This window comes from Harpia harpyja, chromosome 19, assembly GCF_026419915.1.
Source record: "Harpia harpyja isolate bHarHar1 chromosome 19, bHarHar1 primary haplotype, whole genome shotgun sequence".
NCBI classification, from domain to species: domain Eukaryota; kingdom Metazoa; phylum Chordata; class Aves; order Accipitriformes; family Accipitridae; genus Harpia; species Harpia harpyja.
In genome coordinates, this window is record NC_068958.1 from 16573072 (window position 1) to 16588848 (window position 15777).

The 15777-nt window shown below is 46.3% G+C and overlaps 1 long non-coding RNA gene across 3 annotated transcripts in view; it reads right to left on the reverse strand.

The window, feature by feature from the left end:
- Nucleotides 1-14422, reverse strand: part of LOC128154582 (uncharacterized) — a 109246-nt gene extending 94824 nt beyond the window's left edge. For 2 of the 3 annotated variants that reach the window (XR_008239379.1, XR_008239380.1), the window contains exon 1: nt 13966-14422. This is a non-coding gene — a long non-coding RNA (uncharacterized LOC128154582). Of the gene's footprint in view, nt 1-11442; nt 11779-13965 lie in introns of those variants that run through there. The other variant, XR_008239382.1, reaches the window with a different exon arrangement.
- Nucleotides 14423-15777: the final 1355 nt, after the last annotated feature.

Genomic DNA, 15777 nt, shown 5'->3' on the forward strand with positions numbered 1-15777 from the left:
TAAATCCAAATTCCCCAGCATGTATCCTAACTCCATAAGGAAATCCCTAATTATAAGACACCCCAAAATAAACCGCACTGACATTGACACAATGAGCATCACTACAAGTCACAGATTAACTGCAATGCTCTCTTGCCTGAAATCCCCCACGCTGCACTGCTGCCGGGAGTATTCGTGCCACACTAGCATGCATTAAGTTAACCAAATGAACAGCTGACAGACAGCTATCCCCAAGGGATGGAGCACATGAGCTCTCCACGGGCACTGGGCCATCAGGGAACAGTCACACAACATCATAGTAGCAGAAGCTAAGTAGTACTTGGGACAACAAAAGCAGGATGTTGCATGGTCAGTGTAGCAGAAACTGAGTCCCCAGTTGTCCCAGCTGGTAGATAGGGTTCCCAAAATGCATGGATGTTATGCACACTTCCTACACACATGTCAGTGTGCGTGGACAGGTTGCCATGGCTGGAGAGACTGTGCTGTAGAGCCAACAGCTTCCAACCTGCATGCCCCTTATACAGTCTCAGACTAGCTGGGCACATCCCACTGTGATGTTGTCATAGGTGCCTCAGGTGGTGACCACCATGGGGTGGACCAACTAGTAAAAAGCGGTACAGACATCCTTCATAGTACTGAACACAGAGGAACAGGTGAGTCTGAGTTCAAGACTGGTAGGCGTCTGGCACAGCCAGCTTTCCAGGGCTCATGCTTATCACCTCTGGAGCTGGCTGAAGAGGAGGAAGAGCATCTGAGAGTGCCCAACCCAGGAAGAGCCTGCAATAATGACAGGACTGATGCAGGCACAGGCACTGTCCTTCCCAAGACCAATAACATTTCCCCAGGAAGCTGTGGAAAACTCCACTGCGGGGCTGGGTAAAAGCCCTCTGGAGTGTGTGGGCCCCATGTAGTCAATGTGGGACTTCCCACCCCCTCTTCTTATAGATGAAGCAATGGCCAGCAGCCCTGCTGGTCTTGTCTGTGGCCCAGCACAGCACAGCCCAGCACGGCCAAACTGAGCCCTACAGCACCTCGCTCCATCTCTCAGGGCCTCCACAGTAGATGCTGCCTATGTATATCCTGACCATTATGCCCTGCTCACCCACAATCCCCACTCCACCCTGTCTTCCACCTCACTTGTGTCTTCAGGCACACACCTGGAGCATGTCTCCTGGGAGGGGGGACATTGCCTATGTCAAGGACAGGCTGCAGGGCACCTCTGGGGAAGGAGGGACTGAGAGAGCACCAGGCCATCCCAGAGGGCTTTGAGCCCAGAAAGCAGACACACTGTAAAGCACAGAAGCACTCCATTGCTGTTCAGCATGGAACCTTTTCCCATCAAGGGCTTGTAAGCTGCCTCCAGGGAAGCTCTGGTGAAACAGTTGCCCCTTAAAGCCAGTACCCATCTCATGGCTACCCAGGAACTGTCTACCCCAAAGAGAACGAAGCTACTGGATACAGATCCTGTGCGATGCACCAGCCAGCACCCTCTTTTCTACTCTACAGAGCCAGCTCTCATCAGGCTCAGAGCCCTTCCTCACAGTACTTCTGCACAGGCCAGTCTCCTTGCTTAACCGGGTACAAGCTTGTCATGGAGCAGGGATGAGACCTGTTCCCTCTGCTTCCTCGGGGCTACGAGGGGACCCTCAGAGCCCATTCAGAGTAAATACACCCTGAAGCCCTCTCTGAGCTGTGGTCTTTGCAAGATTAAAGAGGAAAGGAGGAAGTATAAACACAGAGCATGTTCTGTCCTGACCCACAGAGGTGCCTGAGAAACAGTGAGAGCTTATGGATCTGCAGAGGTGCAGGAATCAGAAACCAGCATCCTCCCCTCTGCTATTGCAGGCCATAAATCCAGAGTATGAACTCTCTGGCAAATGCTCATTAAAGTGCCTTTCATCACATCTCTAACAGGGTACATACGGCTTTCCACCCTACCAAACACTAAATTCAATAATTATTAAAAGCAAAAGTAAAAGCAATCCTACACCACACCATCTCCCTTCTTAGCAGCTGGTTTGGCCCTTACTGGTGCCAGGCTGACCACCTTCAGGTAGCTCAGCCCTCTGCCAGTCTTTAGGTAATGGAGGGTAAACCCTGCTGCTCCACGGGCAGCACAACCAGCCTGGATTACCCAGTCCCACAGGCAATCAGGAGTCAGCTTGGACTATGTAAACCACTGCTGGTCAACCAACAGAGGTGTGAAATTACTTCAGCAAGCCCAGAACAGAGGGAAGTTCTTGCTTCCCATTCTCCACCAGCAAGAACTCATGAGGCTGCTCTTCTGCCTCCTGGACTAAGCTTTGGCAGTGAGATACTACGCTGTCTGGATACCTCCCTTCTGGATGATCCTCTTCAAGGCCACCAAATGTTAGCATGGGCCTCACAACAGCAACCAGAGGTCCTTGAGGCATCATGAGCTCTCTTCATTGGAGTCAGGGCTCCCCTGGATTCCAGCCTTTGGAAGGGGATGTACGCAACTAAGGGAGTGAGAGAGAAGTTTAAGTCTGTGCCCCCTCCCTGTAGCACGATTGCTCCTGGTTGGAAGAGGTCTGGCTGCCAAAGAGCCCCAGACAGAAGCCAGTGAGTTGCACCTCATGGTTGGACAAGTGGAGCTGGACTGTGAATCCCAACACAATAAGGCTAGAGTTCTGTCAGTGTGATAGAGTGGGTTGGCAGTCCCCCCCACTCAGCTGGTGGTCCTGGGTCCCCTCTGACACACCAGAGGTTTCCAGGAGCTGATGGTGGCACACTTTGCAGGCACTGCCTGCAACAGCCTGAGTAAGCAAGAGGGCACAGAAGTGGTGGGACACGTTGAAGGGAGGAGGACAAGGCCACACTGCCTTGTGGGCTACATTTTGGCTGATGTGGCGTATTCCAGGCAGAGGCCCTCTGGGTAGCTGGATGACATGCAGAGCTGCTCTGGAAGCCATTGTCAGGGCTGGGCACCTTTGAGGTTTCCCCTGCACGTCAGCAAGGCACTGTCAGGACAGCCTCAAGGGGAGACACAGCATGTTTCAGGGAGGATTTTGGCCCTGAGGGACCCGGAAGCATTGTCTAACAGGACAATGTAGACACAGTTTGTAGGCACCCTCAGATGTCAATTTTTCACTTGTCCAGCCCTCATGGCTGTAGATGTGCAACTCTCCTGAAACAAAGCCAGTGAAGCAAGCGCCCTATGGTATTATTTTTATAATCTCATTGTTTTTTCCACCAGCGTTGTAATTTCTGGAAGCCTGGGCCATTATTCAGGACACTTGGGATGGCAGCACTGCCATGGTCACGGGAATGCAAACGGTGAGAAGCAAGCTCTGCATGGGATTGCAATATCTGGTACTAGCCTCCTTGGAGGCCAAAGGAAAACAGACACGTTTTGGAGAATGCAAGCCCATCTTCGAGACTGAGATAGACCACACATCAGGTCTGGCAGCTGACCTCAGCAGTTTCTGGTTATACCCTGAGCTACCAAAGCGTTAATACCTTTTCCCTACTCTCCAGTGACACAAAACCATATTCACATTTTCAGACAATCTCTTCCAAACATGCCCCGAGAACCATTACTGTTCAAGACCTGATTGGGAACTTCCAGGCTATCTCATTCACACAGAGTTTGCTAGTTTGAGCTCCTGGAAGCAAACCTGAGGCATTTCATCTCAACTTTTTGTCTGTGAATATTTTGTTAGCTGTAATTCCTGCTGGGATCTTTCCCCTGCCATCCAGACCCAACATTTCTCCACATGAACACTGTGCTCCCAGCCCTGAATCCCCACACACCTCTTCCTTCCATCACAGACCCCAGGAAGGGGATGCTGGCTGGTGTAGGCACAGACAGTCCAGAGCAGGAGCATCAAGAGGACCAAACATATTGGCTTTTGTCCTCAAAGTGAAAGACATTGTGATCTTCAATCTCCACTGGCCATGGTGTAGGTTTTCCTTGTATCTATCTGCTGCATTCTATGGTCTCTGTCAGGGTTTCAGGATGGAACAGCAAAAGATGGGCAGACTGGCACAGAAAAAGGTGAGATGTGATGGATGACCTCACAGACGACTCTCAGCTACAAAAGACCTACAAAACGTTTCCACCTTCAGATCAGAAGCTACGAAAGGTTTGACCCCAAACGGAGCAGGGAGCCAGGGAAGAGCATGGAGCAACCACCTCGTGGCATCCTGGGCTGCCAAGGAAATGGTATAGCACACTTCACTCCTTCTCTGCTGGGTAAAGACCACACTGCTTTCAGGCAGCAGAGAGCTGGCTGTCCTATGCGCTTAGAGCCTTCAGACATGAGTCTGGTAACTGTGTTCCCAGGAATGCAGTCAAAGCCACAGATCTGTCTGAAATCTACCTTGCTTCCAGCTGTATGCTTCCCATACCCAGAGGAGGGAGAGGCTCCACTTCAAAAGGTGATAGGCAGGAACATGGTGCAGAGGAGACAGGCTTGCAAGGGATTGAAGATTTAACAGCTTGTTCTGATTCCTCTGGCCAGCACACTCTGCCACTGCTATGCTGGGAAGTATTCTGCTGGGAAGCAGAAGTATTCTGGTAGATTTCTTAAACCTTGGATGAAAGCAAAGTATGTGCAAAATCTCTCCAACTATGTTTCAAGGTATACCAGAAAACTCGAGATTCTTGCTCATTGTCTTCTCTTCAGATGTATCTAGGATGTCATTGTACAAACAACTGCCAAGCTGACCCTTGGGAAAAATCACAGGAAAAGCTGAGTTCCCAATGTGAAAAGCCAACCTGGAAAAAAAGAAAAAAGCTCCAGCTTTCTGAATGCCTCAAAACTGGAGTAACTTCCTTGCAATTAGTGAGGAAGAAGAATCCCGCTCAAATACTGGCCAGTCATAAACTGAGTCAAACACCTTGACCTCTTCTGTGGCACCTCCCCTGAGACCCGCAGGGCTTAAAAAATTAAGGCTTGGCTGGGGCAGAGGATCATTAAGTAATGGCCACTATCTCCTATCCTAAAGGGCTCCCAGGGGACAGATATCAACAATGCACAGGTGCTTAAAGATGCAGAAAGACATGTTTTTCTGAAGCACTTCAGTATTTACTTATGATTGAAAACAAACATCTAGGATTTGTATAACTGATAGAAAGGCCTCAATGTGGAGTGAATGATGGAGGGAGTTGGGGAATGCTGCAACTGGCTCTCTTCTTTCCCTGATATTCACTGGGATATGCCCTTTCTGCAGCTCCACAGGGAATCAAGCACCAGTCCCCACTTGGGACTGAGGTTTCTTTTGTCCACTCAAGACAGTAGGTGTGTATGTAAGAATGCAGACAGCACCCTAATACTAGAACTACTCCAGCTAGGGCACTCTGCCCTTTAAATACTGGATGCAAGTGGATGCAGCTCCTGCTGCATCCACATTCAGGACACGGAGCAAGTAGTATGTCCCTGCACATGAATGAGCTAACCAGCTTCCCCAGGTCAGAGTCACAGAGCTCTTGAAATGCTCTTGAAATGCTGGTCACTTGATGGGATTTAGGAGTAAGTGCATCTCTGACAGTTCCCACCTCTCAGCCTTCATCTGGTTCTCAGGCACAACGAGGATGCAGAGACTGCATTGCATTAGCTACCTGTGGCAAGTATTGCTCAGAAGCAGCAGATGATGTCTTGTTCCCTCCAGAAGTGATGAACAGCAGTTCAAGTGCTTCCTTGAACAGCCTGAAGGGAAGAGCAAAGCACCGATCTCTTGACTGGCTGGCCCAGCAAGAGCCAAGACTATATGCTGTGCTGAACTGCAAGCTAGGGCAGCATTTTTATTCTCCTTTCTCAGCTTCCAGTGCCATAAACTATTTGTGATAGTAAATCTATCTGAGTGATACTAATTAGCATGCCTTACACTTCTCCTCCATTGCATCCCATCACAAGAGGGTATCTGTATTCAAATCCACCCAGAAGTTTTTGTATGAATTTGTCTTTCTTTGCCAAGTACTTCCAAATCATCATCTCTACTCCCTCTCTAAACTCCAGATAAGCTTATTCTGCCGGCTCAAAGACTACCTGCCATTTGTCTTCTCCTAAATTTTAATAATATCACAATTAAATATCACGCTTTTTTTACATTAGTTGTTCTAGTGGTGGGTAAGAACGTATCGACATAGTCTGCTTTTAAAGATAAAGTATTTATATCATTCTTATCACTTATTCTTAAGAATAATTCCACACTGTTCCAAATCTACACCAAGAATAATCACAAAATCACAGAATTGGAATCATTGAAGTTGGAAGGGACCTCTCAAGATCACCTAGTCCAACCTGCCGCCTAGTCAAGCAGGGTCAGTTACAGCAGGTTGCCCAGGACTGCATCTGGTCAGGTTTTGAATAACTCCATGGATGGGGAGACTCAACAATCCCTTTGGACAATCTATTCCAGTGTTTGACCAGCCTCATGGGTGGTTTTTTATGTTCAGATGGAATTTTCTGTGCTTCAAATTGTGCCCATCATCTCTTGTCCTGTCACTGGGCACCAGTGAGAAGAGTCTGACTCTTCTTCATTCCCTCCCTTCCGGTATTTATACACATTGACAAGATCCCCCTTAGCCTTCTGTTCTCTAGGCTAAACATCCCAGCTCTCTGAGCTTCTTTTCATATGAGAAATGCTCCAGGCCTTTAATAACCTTTGTGGCCCTTCACCAGACTCTCTCCAGTAAGTTCATGCCTTTCTTGTACTGGGCAATCCAGAAATGGACACAATACACCAGATGTGCCCTCACCAGTGCTGAGTAGAGGGGAAGGATCACCTCCCTCCATCTGCTGGCAAGGCTTTTCCAAATGCAGCCGAGGATGCTAGTGGCCTTCCTTCCCACAAGGGTGCATTGCTGGTTCATGGTCAGCTGCTTGTCTGCCCAGAAGCCCAGGCCCTTCTCTGCAGAGCTGCTTCCCAGCCAGTCAGCCTCCAGCTTGTACTGATTCGTGGCATTATTTCTCTTCCTACATACACCTATGCATGGTCAAGAAAAGACTCTACATGGGTGGTCTGTCTTTCTATACTCTGTAAATGCTATTGTATGTATATTTGATTTCAGACATGCACACACACAAATATTCAATAACATGAATATGTGCACTTTACTCATTTCTATATAAAAACACCTTGCCTCACCCCAAAGTCCTGCAACTACCATCCTAAACTGTCTTGTGCATCATCCTGAGAAAGGAAGAAAATTATTCTCTGCTGCAGTGTGTAGAGCTGGGCTTATTCACAGAGCAGTAACCAAGCCTTCTCAGCACAGAACAAAGGGGATTAGGGATTTCTCTACAGCATCCAACACTGTCTGTTAGAGAGAGGACACAAAGCTGCATTAGCATGGCAATCTTATCTCTCATCTTTCCAGAGCTGTGGTTCTCACCTCCCAGGTAAACCCATGGCATGTGTTTTTCTTTTTCCAAAATGTTGGACTTTTTCTGGCATCCACAGCAGCTCAACAAGCACAGTTCCACTTGCCATGGCTGGTATCTCAGCACTGTGAAGTATCAAAATCCAATGATGGCAATCATCTCATTTACAAGTATGCATTAATATGTAACAGGAGCTATACTGGTGGAATTTCAATGTTAGGAAACCGTAAGAAACAGGAATAGAATGGCTTACTTTAAATTTAAATCCTGTCCTGATTCACTTGATATCATTTTGCCCATAGCCCTCATCCCTTTTTTTTCTTTGAGACATAAGAAAGCCATTGATACTCTTGCATTCAGTGTCCAAAGTCAGACCTGATATTTATGGAGGAGCATGTGACAAGCTGAGGAACGTGTAAAGCTTCAGTTAACAGGTGAAAGATGCCAGTTCTGCCATGAGAACACTAAAAATAACCAAGTCTATGGCAAGAAGTCTCCTTGTAGGCTCTTCTGGAACTTAATAGCAAGCAATTAAGACATTTGCTCAACGTGCTGAAATAATCTTCTTTGGATTTACAACTTCATTATTGATTGCACAGTGTGGCAATGGCTGCATAAAGGCTGGGACGCAGCAGTGTTCTTCATGTATATCTTGTGGTGAATGTTACCTATGTTGAACTACTGCTAATATCATATAATGTCATAACTCCAAGAAGGGAAACAAGGCATGCTCTAGACAAGCATATTGGTATCCAAAACATGGAGAGTAATGGGACATCTTTTCCCCATAAAAAATCAAACATGCTCTTTCATTACTCATTGCAGTTTCTATCCCCCCAAAAAATAAAAGGGCAGAAATGCCAGGCTGCCAAAGTACTTCCTTTGACACTATTAAGCAACTGCTCATTCATTTGTGACTATCATCACAAATGGACTGCGACAATCAGGACTTTTCAAAGTCTTCTGAAATAAAATAAAATATAAAATAAAAAGCAAGACCCACCAGGGGACATGGGAGACACATTCTTCACAAGGAATAAAGCACTGTGTTTGAAGGTAATGACTAACATCACATCAAAGACAACAACCTAAAACCAGAAGGGATTGGCCAACCAGTCAGCATCACACATAAATATTATAAGATCTATTTCTTTAAACCGATTAGCTGATTTTCCTGAAGTGTAAATCAAGCTGACAGCAAAGCCATCTACAAACTAAACACACATTTTCCCCTCTTCCTGATGACAGCATTTTCTTTGCTTGGGGAGAGACTGGATTCTTTGAGGTATTGTCTCCCTTCCTTATCCAGCAGCCTGGGATAGCCTTAGAGACAAAGAAAATTTCTAGCCTGTAGGACATGACCCATGGTCCTGATTCTCCCATTTTCCAGCTCAGGGACATCCTTATGCATCACGGCATGCTCCCAGCGTGCATGTCCAGGTTTTCCTATCACATTGCAGAGGGACAGGAGGGAAGCAGGGGGAGATGGATGCACAGTCGGTCTCATCCTAACATAGCAGTTGACCAGAAATATCAGGGGGGCCTGTTGTTTGCATATAACCAAGCATACTTTTTAAAACTTATTACTATAACTTTCCCAGCCAACATGTAGGAGTGAGGGAAGGGCCAGAAACTTTGTGAGTAGAGCCAAAAACTAGCTCCTCCTCTCAAAAACATCATCCTACATCCCTGTTTACACTGCGGTGTCTGGGAAGAACTGATCCTGAACTGCTGCCAGTCTAGGGTTAAAACTCAGCAGTTGCTCCACACCACCTAGGAACTGTTCGAGGTTAATTCTGAACAACAACAACAACAACAAAGAAGGCTAGTTTCATTATGGATGATGTCCTCAACCAGGGCAAGAAAGGAGGATGGAGCCAGATGAGTTGTTTTGGTGGCAATGCTAACTTTTCCTAACATCAGCTGTTCAGGAAGCTACAGGCTTCAGGAACACAGCTAAAGTTACCCTAATCCTCAAGGAAAAAGCAGATGTGAAGTTGGGTCCAAATTTGCCATTGAGGTTAAAGGGGTGCTGAAAAGGAGTCCTTGCTCCTACACAGTGCTTCACAGCCAGGCTCCTCCTCTCCTTTGCTTTGCTAACCCACAATAATGGAGCCAGTTAAAAAACAGAAAAACAATTGCACCAAAAATTCTGCAGTTGTTTTACTCCAAGCCCTCAGGAAAAAAGCCTTTTATGCTTTTAATTTTTTGTTTTTCTCCTGCATTTTTTGCCAATTGAATCAATCATTTAAAATAACTGGATTGTTTTCCTCTCCCATCTCCTCCAACCCACCTCTCCTCTTCTTTCTTCTCCCACTCTCACATTTAGATCTTTATTTTTCCTCTCTCAATTTTTTTTTAAACTTCTGGTTTGGAAAAGTTACATGGCCGGAGTTTCACATTTCCTTTTGCCACCACACTGAAGACATTTGAGGAACATAGTGAAGTGAATTTCACCCGGGATACACACATGTTCAGTTACATTAGGGGCAAAGGGAAAAAAGCCAAGAAGGCAAAGCAGTTTCCACAGCTTGGCTGGCCTTTCTCTGCCTTGCTGTGACTGGCTGGTTGTTCAAATCCTTCACTCACTCCCATCTCTCTACCTTCACTTCGCTGCACCACTTCTTCTCTTCCTGTTTCATCTCAATCTTGTTTCTGTTAACCAATTCCTGCTACATACACTTCTTTATCACCCCATGCAAAATAAAATAAATTACAAGAAAACAGAAATAAAACTGTGCTGCAGATCTGAAGATACCAGGTGTAAGTAAAGTGAGCAAAGCTCTGAAGAGTCCAATATTCTCTTTTGACAAATGCTTGTAAATAAGGAACATCCCAGAGCCCCTGAGGCTTGCGGCGGACAAGGGTCTGATGTGACTGTGAAGTCTGTCCTGCCAGAGCCTGTCTGAGACAGAAGCATTAGTGGAATAGGCTGAGGAGATCCAAGCCGTAAGGGCAGACAGGCTGAGGCCCTGCATGCTTTGCAGAGAGCACGAGCAATGATGGGGAATGCTGACAAGGCTGCATCTTGGCCAATGTGAAGAGAACCTCCAGTTCCCAGGGGACATGCCTGTCAAACAGAGGCTGAGATGGTCCTGTCACTTGCAGTGCTGACTGTTCCTGTGGCTGAAGTAGAGCAATGTCCTTTGGCTTTTACTCCCATCACATAATGGACAGCAGGAGCCCTCATCTGTCCTCCAGACCTCAACTGAACCATTGCATTGAGGTTGGGATTTTTGGAGAGCCCCTTCTCCCGCAGGTTTATCTGAAAATCCCAGTCTTCAAAGAACAGCGAAACACAAAGGCGAGAAGCCACACTCAGACATCAGCACATGCTGCACCACTGCTTTCTTCATGCTCCCAAATGAACATGAAACAGCAGAAATATTTTGCATCAGAGAAGGTGTACTGCGCAGACAGTTGGCAATCATCTCCTAATCTCCCTTATCTGCAGACAGCCTACAAATACCTTTAGCAGTCACTATCAGGAGAGGGGAGCAGAAAGCAAAGCTACAGAAGTCTGAAGAGGTACCTCGTAGGAAGAGGTGTTTGAGAAGCAGACCTCGTGAGGTCTGTGTTCCAGATCACAAGTAACAGATGCTAAATCCTGCCCCCAGGTCACTCACAGAATCTTACCTCCCTCTACACAGCAGCTCTAGCAGGAGGTATTTCCATCTCTAACTTAACTAAAGCCTCTGACTTACCTCCCCCAAATGCCTGCAGTTGGCTTCTGAGATTTCACATCATCAGACATCTTTTTGCCAGTACTTAGCAGCAGCTTCCTCTGCCTGAAATATCTGGTGTGCCATTGTCTCAGCTGTGATCAGGAGTAAAGACACATCCTCAAAGCCCCTTTTCCTCCTTCATAGCAGTCCTTAATGACTGCTGTTAACAAAGCCTTGGGGAGTTTATAGTGAAGTGAATTGTATCAACCAAGTGAAAAAGAGGAAAAAATCAGCATATAAAGTTCTTCATCCTAAACTGATGGTTTGTGTTCCAAACACTGTGTCCAGGGAACCAACCCTCATCTCTTACTGCCTCCCACATGCTTAAAAGTAAGGCAGAAATTACAGCTGATTCACCATGTGCGTACCATAGGGTGAGATGCAATTCACCTTCCAGAAACAAATCCTTCCAAGCTGAAAATGCCCTTTTTCACATGACATTTTTGCTTCAGTGAAAACTCCTAAAGGGAAAAAAAAAATAATAAATCCTACCAGAGGTTAGAGCTCAATCAGAAACAGGGAAAGAAGAGATTAAATAATGGCTGCTGAGCTGGATGAGATTCATTTTACCAGACTTAGTGAGTCTGGGCAATTTCAGTGTGGGCTGGAGAGTTTCCAGATTTGAAAGGGAAAGAGAAAAAAAAAAAAAATTGGACCTCAGCTAACTCAAGGTACCCAGGTAGCTCCTGCTGGGTGCACACACTCTTCCCAGCAAGCTTGGTGCAACTACTCTCTGCCTTCTCCAGTGTGCTTCTGCCTCTCCCCAACCAGAAAACCCTCAAACTGCACCACAGGTGCACTGCTAGTCAAGTCCTGTGCCCCAGATTGTCCATCCCATCAGCAGAAATATTTCTTGCATCCAGCACAGTTGATGAGACTGCAAAGCATATTGCATGACCCTTTCCAGATTACACTGCCATCCTTTATGGATCCCTTCGAAGTTTAGGGCCACAGTGATACCCATGAGTGCAGGTAACTTTCAAGGTGACAGTAACCTTTCTGGACGGAGACTGAGCCTCCTACAGCTTTTCTCACTACCTTGCATCAGACAGGAGAGGTTCAGACCTGCAGGCCAACCCCACGAGCAAGGCAGCCATTAAGGACAGACATGTTCAACCTGTCTGGCAAAGCTTTGTGGGGCCTCGCATGCACATATACATGTGATGGACCTTGATGACTTAAAAAAAAAGAAAATAAATTCCATTACATTTCTGGCAGTCCATAATACTGGGAAACTTTCATTCTCTGGTGAGTTCATTTTTCCTCTTCAGCATGATCTCTTATTTACCAGAACTTCAGGGACACAAATTATGACTTACAGAAACATAGCTTCATAAAACTTTACAGAGCATTATGGCAGCAATCTTTCCTGCATAAAAGGCCTCCTATCCATTTCCCACCCCAACAACCACATCACTCAAAGCACATCAACAGCCCCATTGCATTATTACAGTAAAAAGAAAAAGCCTTATGGCTCTCATATTTAAACCTATGCTAGAGATAGGTGGGTATTACCTTTTTATTCTAGAGGAAACAGGTGTCCAAAATGCAATATCAACAGAGAAGTCTTTACAGAAAAACTCTGCAGGTATCTAGGCAAGATTCTCAAAGCATTAGCTTTTTCACTAGTGTATAGGCATGGAGACATCTGCCTTTTCAGTTTTCCTTCACTGCCATCTAGGCTTTTTGGTTAATGAACAAATAAAATGTGAAATGACATAGTTCCGTATGCCCTGGACCTTGTTGTCTAACATCAAAACACAGAGTGGTTTAGAAATAACATTGTAAAGCATTCTGAGTTGCAAAACACAGCTAAAGGAAGTTTCACCTTGGTCTGGTGAACTACATAAAGATTCTGGAGCACTATCCCTACACAAAAAAGTCTGTAAGCAAAACATGAAGACATGTTAGTAAACACAACACCACCAAACAGAAAATCCCTTAATGTCAATTTATGATTTTGAAATAATTTATACTATTCCAGACATGTTATAACAGCAACCAACCTGTCCACAAGATCTTGGAGAGTTTCTGGACAAAGAAAGCTTAAATATAAAAACCTCCTATAATATAACATACAAAAATTAAAAATAAATGCTGGAGCTTTTATGGTCTTCAATAGGATGTTTAGATTAAACTAGAATTCAGCCCTGTATGCAGACAGATGAAAGAAACCTAAAATAATTTTGGTCAGACCAGGCCTCTGGAAGGCTCCAGTCTAACTCCATACACAAAGCAGGACTAACCCCAAAACAAGATTAGGTTGCTCAGCATCTTATCTCATTTAAGTTCTGAGACCCACCAAGGATGAGGATCGTACCAGCTACCTGGTACCTGTCCCAGGGCTGCACCACTCAAATGGGGAAAAACTTTGCAGCAGAATTTCCCTTGCTGAAATTTGTGTCCACAACATCTTGCCTTTTCAATGTGCACCTCTGACATGGCCACACATTAGCTAGCTGCAGACAGCAAGATCTCCCCTTCGCCTTCTCTCCTCCAAGCTGAAACCCAGCTCTATCAGCCTCTCCTCATGTGTCCTGTGCTTCAGCCCCTGACCACCTCATCTGGACTCTCCAATATGTCTATGTCTTTCTTATGCTGGGGGACCTCAAAATGGACACAGTACTTCAGATGTGACCTCCTAGGTACCAAACAGAGATGAACAAACACTTCCCTCCACATGCTAGCTGCACTTTTACGAATGCAGCCCAGTATGTGGTTGACCTTCATTGCAGCAGCATTGCTACAAGTATGTACGGGAAACTGCGTCAGAAACCTTGCAAAAGCCCGGGGAAATAGCAACCACTGATCCTCCATCCACACAGCCAGTCATCTCGCTGTGGAAGGTAATTGGGAAGATTTACCTTTAGTAAAGCCACACTGACTGTTACCTTGTTGTCCTTTTTGTGCCTTCATGTCCTTGGACATGGTTTCAAGGAGGATCTCCTCCAAAAGTTTCCCAGGGACTGAGGTGAGGCTGACTGGTCTGTCATTTCCCGGATCTTCCTTCTTGCCCTTTTTGAAGACGGGTGTGACACTTGCCTTTTCCATGGCAGTCGTCAGGATCCTTCCCCAGCTGCCAAGAGTTTTGAAAAATGATGTAGAATGGCCTTGCAATGACATCACCCAGCTCCCTCAGTGCCCTCAGGTACAGCCAGTCTGGTCTCACAGGGTCAGGTATGTGCAGATTCCTTAAATGACCTATAATTTTATCTTCTTCTAACATACCTCTCTCTCCTGAACTCTGCCACTAGGCATGGAGACCAGGGAGGCCATGCTAGTGAAGCCTGGGGCCTTTTCTATGCCCTTTGTCAATAGGACATCCAACCCATTCAGCAGTGGGCCAACGTTTCCTAACTCCACCCCTGCACATTAAAGCAAATTTTCTATGTTCCTTCTGGGCAGCCTAACCCTGCTTTCACTTTCTGTGTGCTGCTTTTTTTTTTTTTATTTGAGCTTAGTCATGAGTTCCCTGTTCATCCATGCTGGCCTCCTGCCATGTTTGCTTGACTCCCTGCAGACCATGCTGGGCCTTTCTTCTGTTTGGGGAGGTTATCCCTGAAAATTTAGCAGCTTTCTTGGGTGGCTTTGCCCTCTGAGGACAGCCTCGATTGCAATCTCACCTAACCCCTGAATATGCCAAAGTCCAGTTTCCTGGTGTCAGAGTTGTTACTCTGCTGCTTGCCTTCCTCACTTCTCTCAAATCCACCAAGTTGTGATTCCAGCAGCCAAAGCTGCCATCAACCATCATATCCCCAAATAGTTCTTCCTTATGCATAACTAGCAGATCCACCACCTCCCCTAGCTGGCCTGCCCACCGCTTTCATCAAAAATGAAATGACCATTAGGCCTCATGGTGAGGCTTTTTCTGCTTTTTTCCCCTCATCTGCTGACCTATGAAATCCCTGTCTGAAGCCTCACAAAATCATGGCACCTCTGCATCAACTGCACTGGGGCCCCCATCATACTGGCTAACCCTAATACCAGAAGAATGAAACTCAGTTGTGGGGGAAGAGGGCCAAAAAGCTAATTCTTTTCTGTGTGTCCTCCCATCTGGGGACAGACACCTCCTGGGCAGCATGCACCAGACCCCTCCAAGGAGTGCTGGCCAAGCTGGGGATGTTCTGTGCACTACCACCACTCTGGTCCTCTTGTTTTAGCCTTTTAGATACACCGTCGTCCTTCTCTTTTCATTACTTGTCCCATGTAATCACTTGGACTCCTGAGCCTGGTACTCCAGCCCTGCCCACCAGCAAGGGACATGCAAGGGAAAGAGTACAGATTACACACGTGTGATGGCATTCTAAGGAAGAGATAAAGTCTGAAGGTTCTGTGTGAAAGTGAAGGTCTTGATTTGGGTGAAAACCCACTCTATAAAGACGAAGGCAAGAGAGAGGCAGAGACGCATTGGGTCCCACCGTCACTTCCTCACAAGCCATTAAGGGCATGCTCTCCACTCAGCGCCCAGCCACCAGTAGTGCAGATGTGAGTAGATGTCCCCTAAGGTACAATTGCGCGGTCATTGGGAGCAAAGTCAGGTAAAATGCATTACAAAACAGGAACAGGCGTTAAATGTATGGCAGAAAGTGAAAAGATACTGGTTCCAGTGGCAGCAGCTCCAGTGCACGCTATGACAGCCAGCACATGGGCTCCTCTGTGAGCAGCAAGAGCACCGTGTCAAGCCCTAGGCACAGGAACAGTTT